This window comes from Talpa occidentalis, unplaced genomic scaffold, assembly GCF_014898055.3.
Source record: "Talpa occidentalis isolate TD23 unplaced genomic scaffold, MPIMG_talOcc4v2.1 talOcc4.2, whole genome shotgun sequence".
In the NCBI taxonomy this organism is placed as follows: Eukaryota; Metazoa; Chordata; class Mammalia; order Eulipotyphla; family Talpidae; genus Talpa; species Talpa occidentalis.
Window position 1 is genome coordinate 19,495,056 of NW_023602073.1, and position 17,022 is coordinate 19,512,077.

The following is a 17,022-nucleotide window of genomic DNA, read 5'->3' on the forward strand; positions in this document are numbered from 1 at the left end:
AGCTCTCAGCTAAGATGAAAGAGAATTCAGTGTACTCCATTGGGTTATGTTTTAACTTTCTACATGTGCAGGAATAGAACAGAAATAAAAAAAGAAAACTGAATCTGTATTTAGTTCCCTTTTTAAAAGTTAAATGAAATTGTTGAAAATTATTCAATCTGCATTCTATTTTTTATCTTTTATATTAAAAAATATTTTCCCATTTGCTATAGACAAGGAGCCATGAAAAGACAGTAAGAAATAACTGATGCAAGGAAACACGAACCCTGTCAGTTATGGTAATAGAGATAAAAAAGGAGACAAGTGAATCTGTATTTCTTGAGCAGGTTTGAACAATGTTCTGTTGGAAGGGGTTGGGGAGAGGAAAAGGACTGGAGGTGCCGGGGATTGAACCCGGGGCCTCATACATGCAAAGCATGCGCTCTACCACTGAGCTACACCCCCATCTAGTGAGTTCTTTGTGCCTCCTTCTCTGGGAACAAGTTCTATTTTCTTGAGGCTCGGTTCCCCAGGGTTTCTCCGTACCAGTGTTGAGTGTTCAGGGTCCTTCCTAGAGACTGGGGGTGGAGACTTGGATTTGTGAGTAATCAGTAGATACAGTATATGGAGGGTAAACAAAGGCTAAAAAGGGTGCTGGTAGGTATTATTCGTAGGAAAAGAAGTTTGTTCCTGGATATTTCTTGAACCCTGGGGTGTATGGTGGTTAAGACTGTGTTCTTTGAACTACATAAGAAACTGCAAGAAAATCCATTTCCTGACACCAGGTATCTAGTGGTTTATCTTTTTTCTTTCTAGTTTGTTCATGTATGAACTGTGTGATTATTAACCAAATAACATTGAGTGCCTTTTGAAAGTGGAAAACTGTATATAATGGGTCTGGCAGACTTGTTCTTTCAGTTGGCTTTAGAAATTTTTAGAATGAAACAGGAAAATAAATGGTAGGTTGCACTGAAGGAGGTTATAGAAAAGCAATATATTTCAAAGTAAAATACATCATGAATATTTTGAGGTTAATTACTTGTTGAAATGATGTTTGATATACCAAATTATTTAAATATATTTTAAAATTAATATAATCTGTTGGGACCTCCCTGGTGGTGCAAGGGGTTGAGCAGCTATCTATGAAGCAATCAGCAGCCACTGCAGCACAAGTTCAATTCCCGGCCAGGGAGCAACCCACATGGCACCACAGACCTCTCCTGACTCACTTGCTGCTCCCCTCAGCGGTGTATTTCAGTCAATCTGCCTGTTCTGTACAGTCCCCCCTCTGTCTCTGGTGAATCCTCTCACCCCCCACACCTCTGGGCTGTACCCCAGTTCTTGCATGCATAAATAAATAAATCTTTAAAAATTAATATCATCTATTTTTCTTATTTAATGTGAATACTAGAAAATTCCAAAGTGCCTCTCATTTATGCCTTTATAATATTGCTGTTGGACAGTGCTGTCCACAAAAGACATTTTCTGTTTAAGTGCTGTTTCAGAAGAATCCCAGAACCATATAAGCTGGAGTATGGTCTACCAGCTTCATGCCATGTGTGACTTGACAAAATTCATTCATGCATGATAACCTTTGACCTTTACAGTCTCTTTTTACATATGCATCATTGGCCTCCTTTTGAAGATATTGAGTGGAAGGCTCTGCTTGTGGAATTACCCTAGAACTCCCATCACAATAGATGCAAGGAATCATTGCTATTAACATATTGGTCAGAGAAACACTTACTGATGCTGTTTGTCCAATCAAATGTTTCTTAACAAACATAAAATGCAAGCTGATGAGTGAAAGAGGGCTAAATGGCAAATGGATAACATGTCTAATTCCAATTTCCTATGCAGCCAATGTCCTCACCCTCATGCTGTTTCTCATTTTGTACCAGTTTCCAACTTGCAGCTTGATGCAGTTCTGATGTTGGAGTATCATGGATTCTTTTCTCTGGACACAGTGTCAAGCAGTTGTCAGTGAAAACAGACACTGTGAAACTGAAACAGTAATTTAAAAAGAAAAAAAAAAGCAGTTCAAAATGACACAAGAATGATTTATCAACCTTAACAAAGAAATTCAAGACAGAAGATAAGTGTTTTGTACCTGAACCTTGATGATGTTATTATGCTTTCATGTTAATGCCCCCTTGTGAATGTTCAACAGAATAATTGTTTCAGAAATGCTTATTTTCATTCTTTACCAGATACCAAAGCAGGCATAATTAAGATGTGCAAATTCTAGATAGGGGTGCAAGATTGAAGAAATAAATGTCTTGTCTACAGAAAAATTCAGGCTGTCCTTCAAATTGTTTAAAAATTTAATGATGTTCAACAATGTCCCTTTATTCCAGCAGTTTAGTAATGGACTCAAGATACAAAGTCAGATTTTCTGTTTGGAAAATTTTCCTTGCACATACCTCACCCAAATATATACACTTACACAGTGTAGTGGTGCTATTTCTACAGATTCTCTGTATCCACTCCCTCCCTTCTATAATTCTTGCAGCTTAAAACACACACACACAGACACAAAATCAAAAGCAAAAGTGAATCGTAAGTGCAATGCACATTAGTGTATTAGGATTTCTTAGCCCCCTAGGAAAGTAATTTCCCTAGGCTTTAAAACTTTAAAATACATGCTCTTCATAGACGACCTCAGCAGAACACTCACGAAAAAAGAAGTTAATAAAATAAATATGTACATTCCTTGATTGCAATGACAAAACTATTGGATCTCTGTATAGGATACCAAGATTTGAGCACAGCTATAGTCTTGAAAGATAACTAAAAGTGAAACCAACCTGCCGAAACCCGGGATTGAACCAGGGACCTTTAGATCTTCAGTCTAACGCTCTCCCAACTGAGCTATTTCGGCTGCATGTGGACACCTTGCTTTGCTGCTCCTCCAAAATACTCAAGTTTTCATGGGGCGTGTGTGGGAAGGGCAAGGGTGTCTAAATTTATTTTGTTCCATATTATTTATGCCACCTTGGAAGACATTGGCCCTGTTGAAACCAATGTCTGAAGACAGAATCCAATTCCCAGAGACAATGAGTGGTTGGCAGAGGACAAGGGAAGAAGAAACAGATAAAAACAGGAAATTGCTTTTCTGCTTGACCACCTTTGGTTATTCCACTGTTTAAATGGCCCTCAGAAAACTAAGGGAATACAGAATGAATTATGGAGATTCTGCTTTCTGTCCTTTTTCTGTCTTTCTCTTCAATGACAAGTCCAATGGGGCAGATTGTTGAGCATGTTCTTGTGGTGACAGGCTTCTTGCTTTGGATTGCAGAAATCCTGGATGGAGCCTATTCTTTTTCTGTTCCCTTCATTTTCCTGGTCTTCGTGTGCTGATGTGGTTACCCCGGGTGGTGTGCGGAGAACTAGATGTACTTGAGGTGAGGAGCTAGCCAAGGAGATCTTCCTGTCTTCCTTCCTTCTTCCTTCCTTTTCCCTTCTTTCTTCCTCCCTCCCTCCCTCCTTCCTTGTCTCTTCTCATTTAAATTTTCCCTTTCTTTTGTTATTTAAATTGAGGCTTAGCTGATACAAAGTAAAATGCATAAAACTTAATTATTCAGCCTGATACTTCCAGAATCTACACACCCCTGTGTAGCCAACATGCCCGGCAAAGACACATGAGTTTCAGCTCCAGTGCCTTCCTTGTGCCTCAGCTCCATCAATGCCACTCTGGGACTTCTACCACATTAAATGTTTTTTTCTTGTGTTTTAAAATAATATGCATAGAATCGTGACATGTCCTCCTTGAGTATAGGTTCTTTCACTCATTTTTTTTAAAAAAATTGTCTACATTAGTGCTTTTCAAATTTCACATTGTGAAATTTCAAATTTCAGCCCATGTTGATCTAAGAATTGTTTTTCACCCTCCTGTGGACGTGGAAAACTTTCATCATAATTCGAGAATGCCAGAACAATGGGCTCCTTCCTTCCCCATGCAGAGAAAACATGTGTGGTCTAATCGCTGCTTCACTTCAACCAGGACAAGCATCAGTCCCTGCTGGGGAAACACTGAGCTGGGAGCTTCAGGGAGGAAAGAGGCTAGAAAGGGAACTGGATGGTGCAACACCAGCTCCAGGTGAATCTCAATGCAGAGATTTAAATGGTGTAAAGGGGACCAGGAGTGGCTATGAAAATTCCATTCAGGGGCGCTGAGGACAGGAGAGGGGAGCATCAGGCAGGACGGGCAAGGGGAGAAAGAACAGAAGAAAAGAAAGGGGGCGTGGACAAAGAAAAGAATCCTCAACATGATTAAAATTTGAGGGAGATGGATAAGGTAGAAAAACTCCACATTCCTCAACATCTTACCCACAGAATATTGCACAGAGAAGTTTTCCCACATTTTTCAGAGCCCCCCCCCTTACCCCATCCCAAAAAGAACCTTACTCTCCCTTTCAATAAGCAAAGGGCTCGGTTAGGTGATCTCCCGAAAGTTTTGTTCTTGTTTTGTTCTTGAGTATATGTGTAAGGAGAAACACCAAAAACGATATTCAGACTTGAAAAGCTGCATCCAGTCTTCACTTTAAGTACCCACTTTAAAAAAGTGTGAAAAAAAGTGGGGGTTACAGTCTCAAATGCAATACCTTATACCAGGGAGAAAAGATTGAGTTGAAAGAAATCATCAAAGAGGACCTCATCATCTTTCATGTCACCTGGTATTTGTTGACAACCTAGAGGTGTGATGAGACATTACCTCCTTGGGAAACCCACCATAAGATAGGTGAGATGGGACATTCATGCAATGGCTTCCCTTGCTCAACCCCTTCTGAATGTGGTAAGAAAATCAGGGGAATGCAAGAGATCTTTTTGAATGACCAAGGTCATGGTCATCCAGGAGGATTTAAAAAAGAAACAAACTGGGTTACAACTGAGTTGAGATGTAGCCTCTTTGCCCTTGGAAGAGGTTGCGACGAGGAGGGTGGCAGAGAGCCCACAGGCTTGGCGCACCTTGCTCGCCTTCTGCCTGCTGGAAAGGCTGGCTGAGCCTGGCAGGCGCACGGGGAACTTTGGTGTGAAGTTCAGCAACCGCTGGAACTGAGAGCCGGCGAGCCAGCCGCGGGGATTTCTCCAGTGCGTAGCGGGAGCCGTGCCCAGAGTGGAAGCGGGATCCGCCGGCTGCAGCGGCGGTGGGCACGTCTTATTTCATGAGGTTTTGTTTGGAAGGCAAAAGACAGGAAAATTCCCTTTCGTTTGCTGCACCTATGTGTAACTCTTTGAAAGGAGTCTCTCGAGGGGCCTCCCTGGTGGCGCAAGGGGTTAAGCACAGCACTATGAAGCTATCCTCAGCCTCTGCAGCACGAGTTGATCCCTGGCAGTCCAGGGAGCAGCCCACATGGCGCAGCAGACCTCTCCTGTCTCGTCCGCTGCTCCCCTCAGCAGTGTATTTCCTCAGTCTGCCTGTTCTGTTCCCCACTCTGTCTCTGGTGAATCCTCTCACCCCCACCCCCAGTATCTCTGGCCTGTACCCCAGCTCTTGTATGCAGAAATAAGTAAATCTTAAAAAAAGAAGAAGTCTCTCGAAGCCCAACTTTCTCCCGAAGAAATTTTCCTTGGCCTTTGCAACGGGCTCCCTCACCCCTCACTCTGCACTTTGAGCAAAATGAAGCCTCAAGGGCCGACCTGGCCGCTCAAGGCCAAGGTCAGCGCACGCAGCCATGGCTCCTCCGCACTCGCGCATGGCAGAAGGTGATCCGGAAGGAAGCCCCACACCAGTCAAGGGTTTCACCTCAAAACTGGCTTTTCGGCTGACTTGTAACTTCCTAGTGGGCAGTTTCAGCTTCTGGAGAATTCGAAAAGGGAGAGGACATGTTAAGGGAGTCTTGCAGGTTTCTTGGCTCCTGGAAAGAGTCTGCTTTCCTGCTTTCTGGATGTTTAGAAGTTGATTGGTTTTTTTGGTGTCTGAAAATAAGAGTAAGTGTGTGTTTGTGTATGTGTGTGTGTGTGTGTGTGTGTGTGTGTGAGTCAAGATGACATTAAGAGCTTGCACTGCTCTTGTGAATTTCTGCATTAGCCCAGTGATAGGGAATCTGAAACTCTTCTGCTTTGCAGTTATGGATTGTTCAGTAGTTTGGAAGGGGGAGAGGTCCTTGCAAAGTAAGTAGAGTAAGGTTGGCAAAAAGATCCTTGGAATTAGAAGAACAATTTCTTCTTTCCTTGTGGAAAACAAAGAAATGAACTTTCCCCTAGACTGGGTTTGGATCCTGCAATTCAGAAGTTGTTCTCCATTTCAGACCAGAAAATTCCTTGAAACACTGTGAAGCTTTATAAGATTTACTTTATCCTTCTACCAGGTTTCAGCCAAGGTTACTGCTCTCTTTTCCTCATTTGTCATTTTTTGGTTGCTAAATGACTTACATGTAAGGACCAGCATTTGAGGTCTCTCACCAACAAGGTGGCTATCAGCACTTCAAATCCTCAACCACTGGCATTGAAGTCATTTAGTGAAGAATTTTAGTGAAAGCTTCTAAGCCTCTGCAACCTAAATTAGAAAGGAACTGGAATAAAAAAGTAAGAACCACAAAAAACTTGAGTTCTTAATGTTCTGATTGGAAATCCGATGCCCATGTTCACTGGTCTGTACAGATTCATATTTCCAGATGCTCTCAGAGTCCATGCAACTGGAAATTGACTGAGTGGTTTTGAGGAAAGACCCATAGAAAGAAGCCAATAGGCCTTCTGAATCTGGTTGACGGTAGCCCACCTGCCAGTAGTGATTTCCAAGGGGTCTTGGAGGGGTTGGGTGAATAATAGAATTAACAATAACCCCAGGGAATAAGCATGGATCACCTCCCTGCTATCCAGAGAAATTAAGAAAACAATACCTTGTCAATCTCAGCTTCACAAAGACAATAAAGGAGTGTTGTTGAAGGAAAAAGTGGAAATGGAGGTACTGGGGATCGAACCCAGGACCTCGTGCATGCTAAGCACGCGCTCTACCACTGAGCTATACCCCCTCACATTGTCACACTGGCTCGGATGATCCCCCCAGGAGTGGCGCTGGCTGTTGAGTCTGAGGGTTAAGTTAGCAAGATAAAACTGCCCTATATACAATTCCATAGACTTTAGAAAACACCTTACATAATATCCTCTTTCAGGTGTGGCTACTCCGAGAGAGAGGCACCTCAATGGTAGGAAACCGATGATTCAGGGTCATCTCATTGTCAACCCACACCCCCCAATACCTCCACAGCTTAGTGGGGTTCCTATCAAGGTAGGTTGCCTTGTTCCATTGTTCCATTCCATCTGCTAAGGTTGTTTTTTTTTTTTTTTTTTTTTTTTTGCATATTACTTTCTATATTCTTTTGACTCTAGGATTCATAGATGTTTTTGCAGTAAAAAATGCAAGGTTCCATTTTGTGAGAAAACTCAAATGGAATACAAACAGAGAAAATTCTAACTGATTTAAAAAAAAAATCACATTTAAGGAAAAAAAATAGATCTGAGTAAATGTTTTATACAGCAATCTGTCCTCTAAAACAAGAGCAAACAAATCCTAATCTCTATATTTTTTGGTTGTGGGTATGGCATTCAGGTATTTTGTGTGAATTTTGTTTATTTTTGTTTAGTTTTGTATATGAATTTTATTTTATTTGTGTATACAAATACATTTTGTGTGTGAAGGGAAATGAGTGCATATATTATGTTGGACATGACCTTTCCTCCTCTAGTATTCAGAGGTCAAGTGATGGATTTGAAATCATCAGATCCCTTTCACGGGACCATCAATGGACCAGAAATTTTGAAAATTGCCAGAAAAACACAAAGCAGAAAGACTAGAGGAGAATGCCTGCAGTAGGGGAGTCAGTGAAAATGTCTTAGACAACCATGAACTATTTTTCATCTTTTTTGGTGCAGCTAATAATTTCCACTTTGACACACATGCCAGTTCTTTTTTTATTTAGCTATTTCTTCATAGTAAGTCTCATGTTAACTGACATTTTCAGGATTGTCTTTAGAGATTTTAAAAGAAAGGAAAATGGTGAGTGTTTACTTCTCTTGTGAGTATACAACTAGCAAAGAAACAAAAGTTGGAGATGATGATTTGGAAACGCAGAGAGGATATGCTCAGGAGACCCTTGGGCATATAAAGTGCACTTGTGCTGCATATAGGACCAGGCAGGACATGGTTACTGGTTGGCTGTCAGATTTTAAAAGCTGTCAGACCAAAAAGGAGTCCAATTTTCATGTTTATATGCTGGGATATGTTATATGCTGCGATACTAAGTCACATAATTTTTGTCACCTAATTTATTCACAGGGTGAGGGAAGTTGAATTATTTTGCTCCAAGTCTTCCTCTGGATTGAATACAAAGAAACTGTTCCTAAACTAGGCAGTAAAGGAGTAAACTCCAATTGGGTATGTCTTTGAAAAAATCAAAGCACCTTTGGAGTGAAAGTGACTACCTGGGCTAATGGCTATGTCTGCCCCACCTTCCTGTCCAGCCAGTAGCTCATTTCTCTCTCTCTCTCTCTCTCTCTCTCACACACACACACACACACACACACACACACACACACACTCACACACACACACACACAGCCTCCCTGCTCCTTAACCTTTAATTTCTCCCTAAAGAAAAATAAACAGAAGATGAGCTGATGGACAGATAGAACCTTCACATAAAGCATAGTTGAATTTACAGAATCCATCTAAAGTATCTTTTAAGTGAGTCACTCTTATCCTGGGCCAAAATTAGACACGGCTTGCTCGCAAAAAGGCCCTCAGTCTGTCACAGGTAATTTGTTTTTATAGGCATTTTATTTTTTGAAATGTCCATCTTATACTTCCTATGACTTTCTCAGCCTAAGTTCTTGACATTTTTTCTCTCTCCTCATCTCCCTTATACCAGAGATACATTTCCTTGAAGTCTGTGATTCGATTTTTATCTACTTTTCTTTTACAACTTGATGACTTCCCATGATGGGAGCTTGCCAATACTTCTCCCCTAACACAGTGGCCATAGTGGCAAGCAGATATGGTGAAACTACACTTAGAAAACAAGGAGCAGATATGTCAACACAGTGAAAATGATCTCTTGCACCTATTAAATAAAGCCTAGCTTCTCAGCACTAACTCTGAATTTTTTTAAGGAATAAATCCTAAAGCAAGGCCTCCTAACTTGATAAAGAATGTCTTTTGGGATTTAGTTTTCCCTTTGAAAATTCCCTTATTACTTCATCACTTCACAGGGAGTTGTAATCTGTATCCTGGGCACCAGTAATTTCCCAATCCTTCCAGTCACACTTTTTTTTTTTTTTAAATATTTATGCATTCAAGAGCTGGGGTTTAGGCCAGAGGTAGGGGTGGGGTGAGAGGACTCACCAGAGACAGAGTGGGGAACAGAACAGGCAGATGTACTAAAATACACTGCTGAGGGGAGCAGCAGGGAGACAGGAGAGGTCTGCTGCACAATGCGGGTAGCTCCCTGGCTAGGGATTGAACTGGTGCTGCGGTGGCGGTGGATAGCTTCATAGTGCTGAGACTTAACCACCAAGGAGGCCCCTCCATTCACACTTTCATTGCAGCTGCTCAGGGGAGTTGAATCTTCAAAATCTATCACAGGATTTGGCACCCAGAAGGGGGTTCATTACAAAATACTTTATCCTACTTAAAATATTGTCAGCAGAAACAAATATACAACTTCCCCAATTCATTTTGGAAGTTTACATAGTCTTGATTGTGAAACTTGCATAACTTTTATTTATTTATTAAAGATTTATTTATGCATACAAGAACTGGGGTACAGGCCAGAGGTGAGGGATGTGAGAGGATTCACCAGAGAGAGTGGGGAACAGAACAGGCAGATTCTGGTGCACCACGTAGGTCACCTCCTTGGCTGGGGATTGAACTCGTGCTACAGTGGCTGTGGATAGCTTCATAATGCTGTGTCTTAACCCCTTGCGCCACCAGGGAGGCCTCCATAATTTTTATTTAAAAGGTAAAGAAACTTAATATCAAATTCAATTAGATATATTGATTCAAAAATATTGATAAGCATATTACCAGAGAGGGGACACAGGGGTCAATGATTAGCATGCAGAAAGGATTCAACAATAGAAATAAATTTTTGCAATTATTTTTTCCTCATAGGCCTAGGAAATAGGAAAGATGAAGATAGCCATGTTTTATAATATATATCCCCTTAAGCCACACTATAGCATTCAAGTCAGTGCTTCTCAAATTTTAATTTTTTTAAGATTTATTTTATTTATTTAAGCATACCAGAGCTAGGGTGTAGGACAGAGGTGGGGGGGTGGGGGGAATGAGAGGATTCACCAGAGACAGAGTGGGGAGCAGAACAGGTGGATCTACTGAAATGTGCAGATGAATCCCTTGAGGATCCTATTGAAAATTCGGTTCTGAGAAAGGCAGGGTCCTGGGCCAAGGACCGGACAGGACTCAAGGACCAAATTCTGCTGTTCCCACAGGCTGATAAACAAGAGGTAAACAGCCTGAGGCTTCCTGGCCAGTGAGTTCCTTTGCTCCTTCTTTTGTTTTTTACCATTCCATTTTCTGAGCTAGCTTTGCACAGCTTATTGCGTTGTCTGGTCAGGGAAAAGAGAGTTGCAGGCCCAGAAGAGAGAGTCACCAATTCTGAGATCAGACCTGTTCACACTGGAGAGGCCGGCACAACCTCCCTGGGGTCGTCTCCAGGAGATAGTCATGCGCCCGTCCGACCCCCAAGCTGCCGCCAATCGGTGCTCACCACCAGCCGCCACAAATGGACTTTAGCCAAGTCCACCCTCCTCGCTTTCTCAGTCAATAAAGTAATTCCTTTGTTCTCAAACCCCAGTCCTATAAAGACCCTCAGGCCCCACACCTCAGCGAGTCTCTCTGACGCTCAGGGAGGTCTCCCCTGAGGTCTCTGTCCTGCTCTTTCGCTAAATAAATCAACGCTGACTCCTTGCCTGCGCTTTCTGGTGTCTGTGGAGTCCTCTTCTCAAGAGCTCTTTCCCAGCTTGGGAGTGAGACCCCTCGGTCTGGCCCTAGGGTTCCCAGGGGCTGGAGCAGTGGACAGCGGCTGGTTCACTCCCAGCTTATCCGCCTGCGCTGTTGGAGGGTGATGTGGGGTTGGGGTTCCCCAGCCTCGTCCCCCTTGTTCGGGAACCTTTCCAGCGCAGTAGGTCCGGCGTGGAGCTAAGATTCTGCATTTCCAACCAGCTCCCAAATGCCACCAACTTTTTGGTCTCCTGGACTAGGGTAACCAGGCGTTGGAAAACCCCTTTCCGCTAGGGGCGCCTCTGTCTCAGCTAAAATGATTTCTGTAAGTCAGTCAATTCTCCGGTAAGGTGAAGAGCGCACACGACTGGACCGCAATACGAGGATTTTGAGATTTTTCAGTGGCGTGCACTTCTCAAGGGAGCATTTTCGGGCTCAGAGGGACACCCCCACAGTTATTGGGGAAAACGAATTTCTCCATTTCCCAGTTTGGAGCGTTCCTCTTGTCTCCTCGCTGAGCCTGCGTTCTGATCGTGGCCAATGCGGCTCAGAGCATAAAGAAATGGAGAGACGTTGTCTGAGAGCCTGTTTCGTTTCTGGTTAACCTCTCCGAACCTTACCTTTCCTTTCCTGCCTTATCAATAATCTTGCAAAATGGAACCCAAGTCGAAAGGGCTCGTCCACTTGGTCCTTGTCTCTGGGAATCCGAGCATCTGAGCGAGCCCAGCCCTGGCCCTTTCGTTCCATCTTCTGCTTTTGCTTTTGCAGTCAGCTCGGCGGCGGCCGAACCCGAGGAGAAGAAACTGGGCGAGCAGCACGCATTCTAAAGGCAAGTGGTCGTCCCATAGATGCATCTTATTTTGGGCGGGTAAAAAGAGGAAAGCGAGAAAATACAAAGACCCAGGAAAACTGGAGGTGCCGGGGATTGAACCCGGGGCCTCGTGCATGCTAAGCACGCGCTCTACCACTGAGCTACACCCCCTCAGCAGAATCGTGCTCTCGGGAATATATTCAAGACAGAATAGAGCCATTTGGGGTAAGTTTTACAAAATTTGGTACCAGGCCAAAGTTGATTTTGCTGTTTCCAAATCTTCAGTGTAGGTCCTTCGTCACACTTTGCTGAGAAAAAACAAGCCGTGTTCGAGACCAAAACCCTCCCACTCGCAGTGGGGCGTCCCCTCCCTGAAGGCCGGGTATTCGAAAAGCAACAAAACAGACACACCGCTAGCCAAGCCTCCTCCGGGAAAGAGAAAATCGATGCAAATACGCACAAAGAGAACGCACCGGAGGAAACAGTCATCAAAACAAAAGATTTTTTTTTTTTTTTCCTCATGAAGAAATGTCCAAGCTCATCTCAGCAAATGATTTGAAAACTCCAAGTGGGTTTTGTGAATACAGCCTAGTCCCATGAATCCTTGCAAAGACAGTTTCAACAGACCATCGCTTTAGAAAAATAGAGAAAATAGTTGAATAGGCACCACCGCCTTCCCCCTCAAAGGACACAGGGTACGACTACGTTCACAAGGAAATTCTACCAAACTGTTAAATATCAGAAAATCATGTTACTCAAATTATGCAAAGCATAGAAAAAGAAGGAACTCTTCCAATTTATTTTTTAGAAAGTGAGGGTAACGTTCACCTCTGAGGTCTTTCAGTTTGCAGGGAAAATGAAAACTAGAGGCTCAGAAGCTCTGACAACCTGTGCCCCCAGAGATAGGATAGTCTTGCAAATGGGAGTTTAGGGTCGAGGGAGCCCCATGTTCCTGGTTGTCTGATTAGGAGTAGATTTTTTTATCTGGCTGGGAAGGGGAGGGGGGTGGGTAGATTGTAACTCACATGGCACAGATTCTCATTGTTCTTTCTGAGTTTTAGTAGATTTTCTTGAATAAATGTAACTTTGCTGCATAACCTTGGGACCATTTCCAGAGAATTTATAAAATTTCCAGTTTCTCTGGAGAGCAGATCCCTGGAGTTACTCATGTTCCCACACTCTTGCGTTGTGGATTAACTGTATTTCTCTTTTATCTGTACACTTTCGCCAACACACACAAGATTTTGCTTTTCATAATAGCAACACAATCCTTCATTTGCTTTATCACATTGTAACCACAAGGCAGCCATAGTGAAGACACCAGTCTAAGCACTAACAACTGATTCTTTCAAATAGCACAGGATTTTGGGGGTTTTGTTTTGCAGCTCATTTTAGCCTTAAGGGATTTTCTTTCTCTTCCAATAAGTAACTATTTCTTGAAAAACAAATTATAGGTTATCCTTCCTTGTTCCATTTTATGGTGGCAGTAGTAGTCTGAAATCATCCCTGATGGTGGATATTTGGATTGTTTCCCATGTTTTGCTTTACAAATAGTGCTATGAGGCATAATCTTATGCAACTGCTTACCTTTTTATTTTTTATTTACTCATTCACCAGTTTGTCTTTGGGTCACTTCCTAGAAGTAGAATTTATGAATCACAGGGAGTAAATATGAATGTCTCTAGATATTGCAAATTTTCTTCTCCTAGGAGTGTAAGTAATCCTACTGTAATCCATGAAAGAACTAATTTCTCTGCTAGTTTGACACTGAGTAAATTGTCACACTGGAAAAGTGGGTTCAATTGTGCTAGAGCCCTTCCTGTCTAGGTCACACACAGGGGGGACCCTGGAGTACATCTGTCCTGAACTGTGTCCTGGAGTGGGCCCAGGTGGCTGGTCCTAATGTGCCCGCTGCAACCAGCCTTTGGAGGTGGCTACCCCAGAAGAAGTGAGCCTTTGGGAGAAGCAGCTTTCTCAACTCCTAATAACTGAGGCAACTAAGTCCTTCCTTGAAAGGGGCCCTGGGTGGTAGTTCATGTCCTGTACACATACATGAGAATTTAATCAAGATTGGCATCAGATCAAGAACCCCTTTGCAAACTGACTTAAGGTAATCCAGGTGTGAATAAACAGTTTTTAATATATGTGTTCTTATGTCATCCTTCCTCTATAAGGAAAGGAAAAGAAGACCTTGATATACAAAGTTAGTGAGCACGCTAAGAATTTTCTGTTATTTCTATGATGGTCCCATTTGGTCTGGAGTCAGCATTTACCTTCACCTGGGTTCAATCATAGTTTGGTACTCTCTTTAGAATACTCCAGCAAGGAGTATTCTATAAGTAATGTTTACTTATAGTCAGTTGCAATGTCAGTTGCAATGACAGTAATGACAGCTGCCCGCTGTGTGTCTGTTTTCTCAGAGCAGAGAGCTCCACATGGGCTGACTCCACCCTGACTGACTGACTGCCTGGCAGCCTTATGGAAGTAGCTGAAGAAACTCCCTGCACGTGAGGTCACAGATAAAATCCCTAGGGCCTCTGGCTTCTAGTGCCCACCCCCTCTTCACAATTGTTCCCCAAGTACATGTTTTCATGCTTATTATTGAGGGAGAGTGTCCCATCTTTTGTGTCAGAATTGTCTCTTATTTCTTCTACGAAAGAAGTCTTTTACTTTCAATCTTTTGACTTGAGAGAAGTTTGTGGAGTTAAGAGAAACAAAGTGATGATATGAGCAGATAAGAGACTTCAATAATATGAGGGTCAGAAATTCAAGGGTCTTTTTCTCCAGGTCTGAGTCTGTGTCTCTGGGCCTGTATGGAAAGTTAGAAATGAGTTAGAGCAGAGGGTGAAGTAATTTGGTAGTGGAAGAGCAAGTCTTTGATTCCATCAACTGGAGTTGGTGCTAGACAGCTGTTTTAACATTTTTTTTTTTTTGCTTTTTGTCTTTATCTTTATTTATTTTATTTTATATATATTTTTACATAATAATTTTTCATTTTTGCACAATGTATGCATTTTCATCTTGGTTATAGTTCCCATAAAATTCCCACCCCCCTTATTTTGACTGTAATCCCTCATCCCCCTCCCCCCCCCAGAGTGTCTCTGGTTTATAGTTGCTTGTTGATTTTGATTTTTACTTTATTATAATTAGTCTTTTTCCTGGTCCCTTATTTAGGTTTTCTAAATTCCTGCTATGAGTGAGACCATCCAGTATTTTTCTTTGTTTTAACATTTCTTATTAAATGAAAAAGAGTTCTCTTGTCTTTTTTCTTTTCCAATTAAAGCACTTAAAGGAAATTTTTTTTTAAAAAAAGATTAATTTATTTATGTATACAAAAATTGGAGCACAGGCCAGAGGTGTGGGGGGTGAGAGGATTCACCAGAGACAGAGTGGGGAGCAGCACAGGCAGATCTACTGAAACCCACTGCTGAGGGGAGCAGCTGGGAGACAGGAGAGGTCTGCTGTGCCCTGTAGGTAGCTCCCTGGCAGGGGATTGAACTTGTGCTGCGAATAGCTTCATATAGTGCTGAGACTTAACCCCTTGCACCACTAGGGAGGCCCCTAAAGGAGAGTGATTGCAATCCCAGCCGGCCCTCTTGAGGCTTTGGCTCTCAAGCACGGTTTTAAGTAGATGGGCTGAAGGGCTCTCTCCTCTGTTCCAGAGGCCAAAACTGTCACACACTTGGAACGAGCTGTTTATCTCATGCTGCCACATATGCTAGTCCTACCTGTTGTCCCTCTGCGATATCGGTATCACCTGGTTCTCATTCATGGCTTAGTGGTTCTCCCTTTGGAAATCTTAGTAGTTCAACAGTCCAGAGGAGAGGGAAATGCAAACACTAAGGCAGAGGAAAAATAACCTCCTCTGTTTCTTTACTTTTTGTAAGTCAGGGCTCATAAGATGATGTTGATATAAAAATAGAAATTCTAAAACAATCCTCTTTTGGATTCTGGTGAGAGGGGGCTGTTGCCCTGATGACTGCCAAAGTTTTCAGAGCATAGATCAGGTGAAGTCAGGCAGGAGTGTATTTAAAAGCTGGCAAAGTAGATTGAGATGACCAACATTCTCTACTGATAGAAATGTACCGATGAGCCTCCTTTGATCTCTCAATCAGGTAAAAGAGCGCCATATCGTTACTGTCTTGTGTGAGTATTCCCACAAGCAGCTCTATCATGGCAGCTACCACTTTGCCAGCATCTACTCATATACCAGGGCTAATCATTCGATGTGAGCTGAGCACCTTGTTAACATTTAAGAATTAACACCTATTCTGAGAGTACATATGACTTCAGGTTGTTTGTTATTTCTAAATGCTATGATATGGAAGCACAGATTTTTTACAGCTCTGGGAAACCTCAGTTAAATATTGGAAATATCAATAATTTATTAGGGAAAACCTAACAACTGAAAAACAGTTAGATTAGGAATATTGAAGTCCATGCTAAAACTAGAAATTTGAAGCTAAAGAAAATGTGCTGGGCAACTACTATTGTTATTGTAGAAACAGTTTTTTCACTTGATTTTTAGATTCCAGAAGGACGTATTCAAAAACAACCATCTACCCTTGCAAAAAGACAGTGACCAATTCAAAATTCAGCAAAGGACGCTGGTGTTTCCAAGATGGCCACTAGGTGGCGCCTAAGTCATTCTTCAGAACTTCTGAGGCTTAAAAGCACTCATAATGGCAAAGGCCTGACATTTTCAGTTATTCTTAGAAAAAAATTACTCACGAAGCTCTATGTATGGTTGACCCTTTTCTATCTGTTTTTATCACCTCAAAAAAAGTAAAAGTATGTCCTGGCTTCACTCCTCCAGCTTGTGGACCTCTATGACACTTGGCGATCCATATTTTGTTCAAAAATGGAATATGTTTTAATAATATCTTCAAAAGAAAAATTGTTTAATTTTTAAATTGAGGACTCTCTCCTAAAAGACTGCTTTAACTTAGTGTTGGCCCATCGAACTTGTTACAGTGAAAATGCTCTATATTTGTTCTCTCCAAATTCAAACCCTTGAAATATGACCAGTGCAATAATTGGTTAAAAAAATAATAAATACTTCTTTACATTTGCAAATTTTATTTTTCTATTTGTGATATACCGTTAACAATCTTCATTGACAGAAAATCACCTTAGAGGCGAAATCACTAAGATTCTCCCATTTGTGCAATTTATCATTCACAAAACCCTGAGAAAGTAGTGCACATTTATTATTTTTATCAATATTTTCAAAATTTCAGATCTTTCTTTAGCTTGAAATTCTACCTTTAGT

General features: G+C 42.0%; 4 non-coding genes across 4 annotated transcripts; all 4 read right to left on the minus strand.

Annotated features, from left to right (window-relative positions):
* Positions 1-372: 372 nt before the first annotated feature.
* TRNAA-UGC (transfer RNA alanine (anticodon UGC)) lies at positions 373-444 on the minus strand. The gene has a single exon. It is a non-coding gene; the product is annotated as a tRNA-Ala (tRNA).
* A 2,343-nt stretch (positions 445-2,787) lies between these two features.
* On the minus strand, positions 2,788-2,860 carry TRNAF-GAA (transfer RNA phenylalanine (anticodon GAA)). Its single transcript has one exon. It is a non-coding gene; the product is annotated as a tRNA-Phe (tRNA).
* A 4,021-nt stretch (positions 2,861-6,881) lies between these two features.
* Positions 6,882-6,953, minus strand: TRNAA-AGC (transfer RNA alanine (anticodon AGC)). Its single transcript has one exon. It is a non-coding gene; the product is annotated as a tRNA-Ala (tRNA).
* Positions 6,954-11,849: 4,896 nt separating this feature from the next.
* TRNAA-AGC (transfer RNA alanine (anticodon AGC)) lies at positions 11,850-11,921 on the minus strand. The gene has a single exon. It is a non-coding gene; the product is annotated as a tRNA-Ala (tRNA).
* Between the last annotated feature and the right edge of the window lie 5,101 nt (positions 11,922-17,022).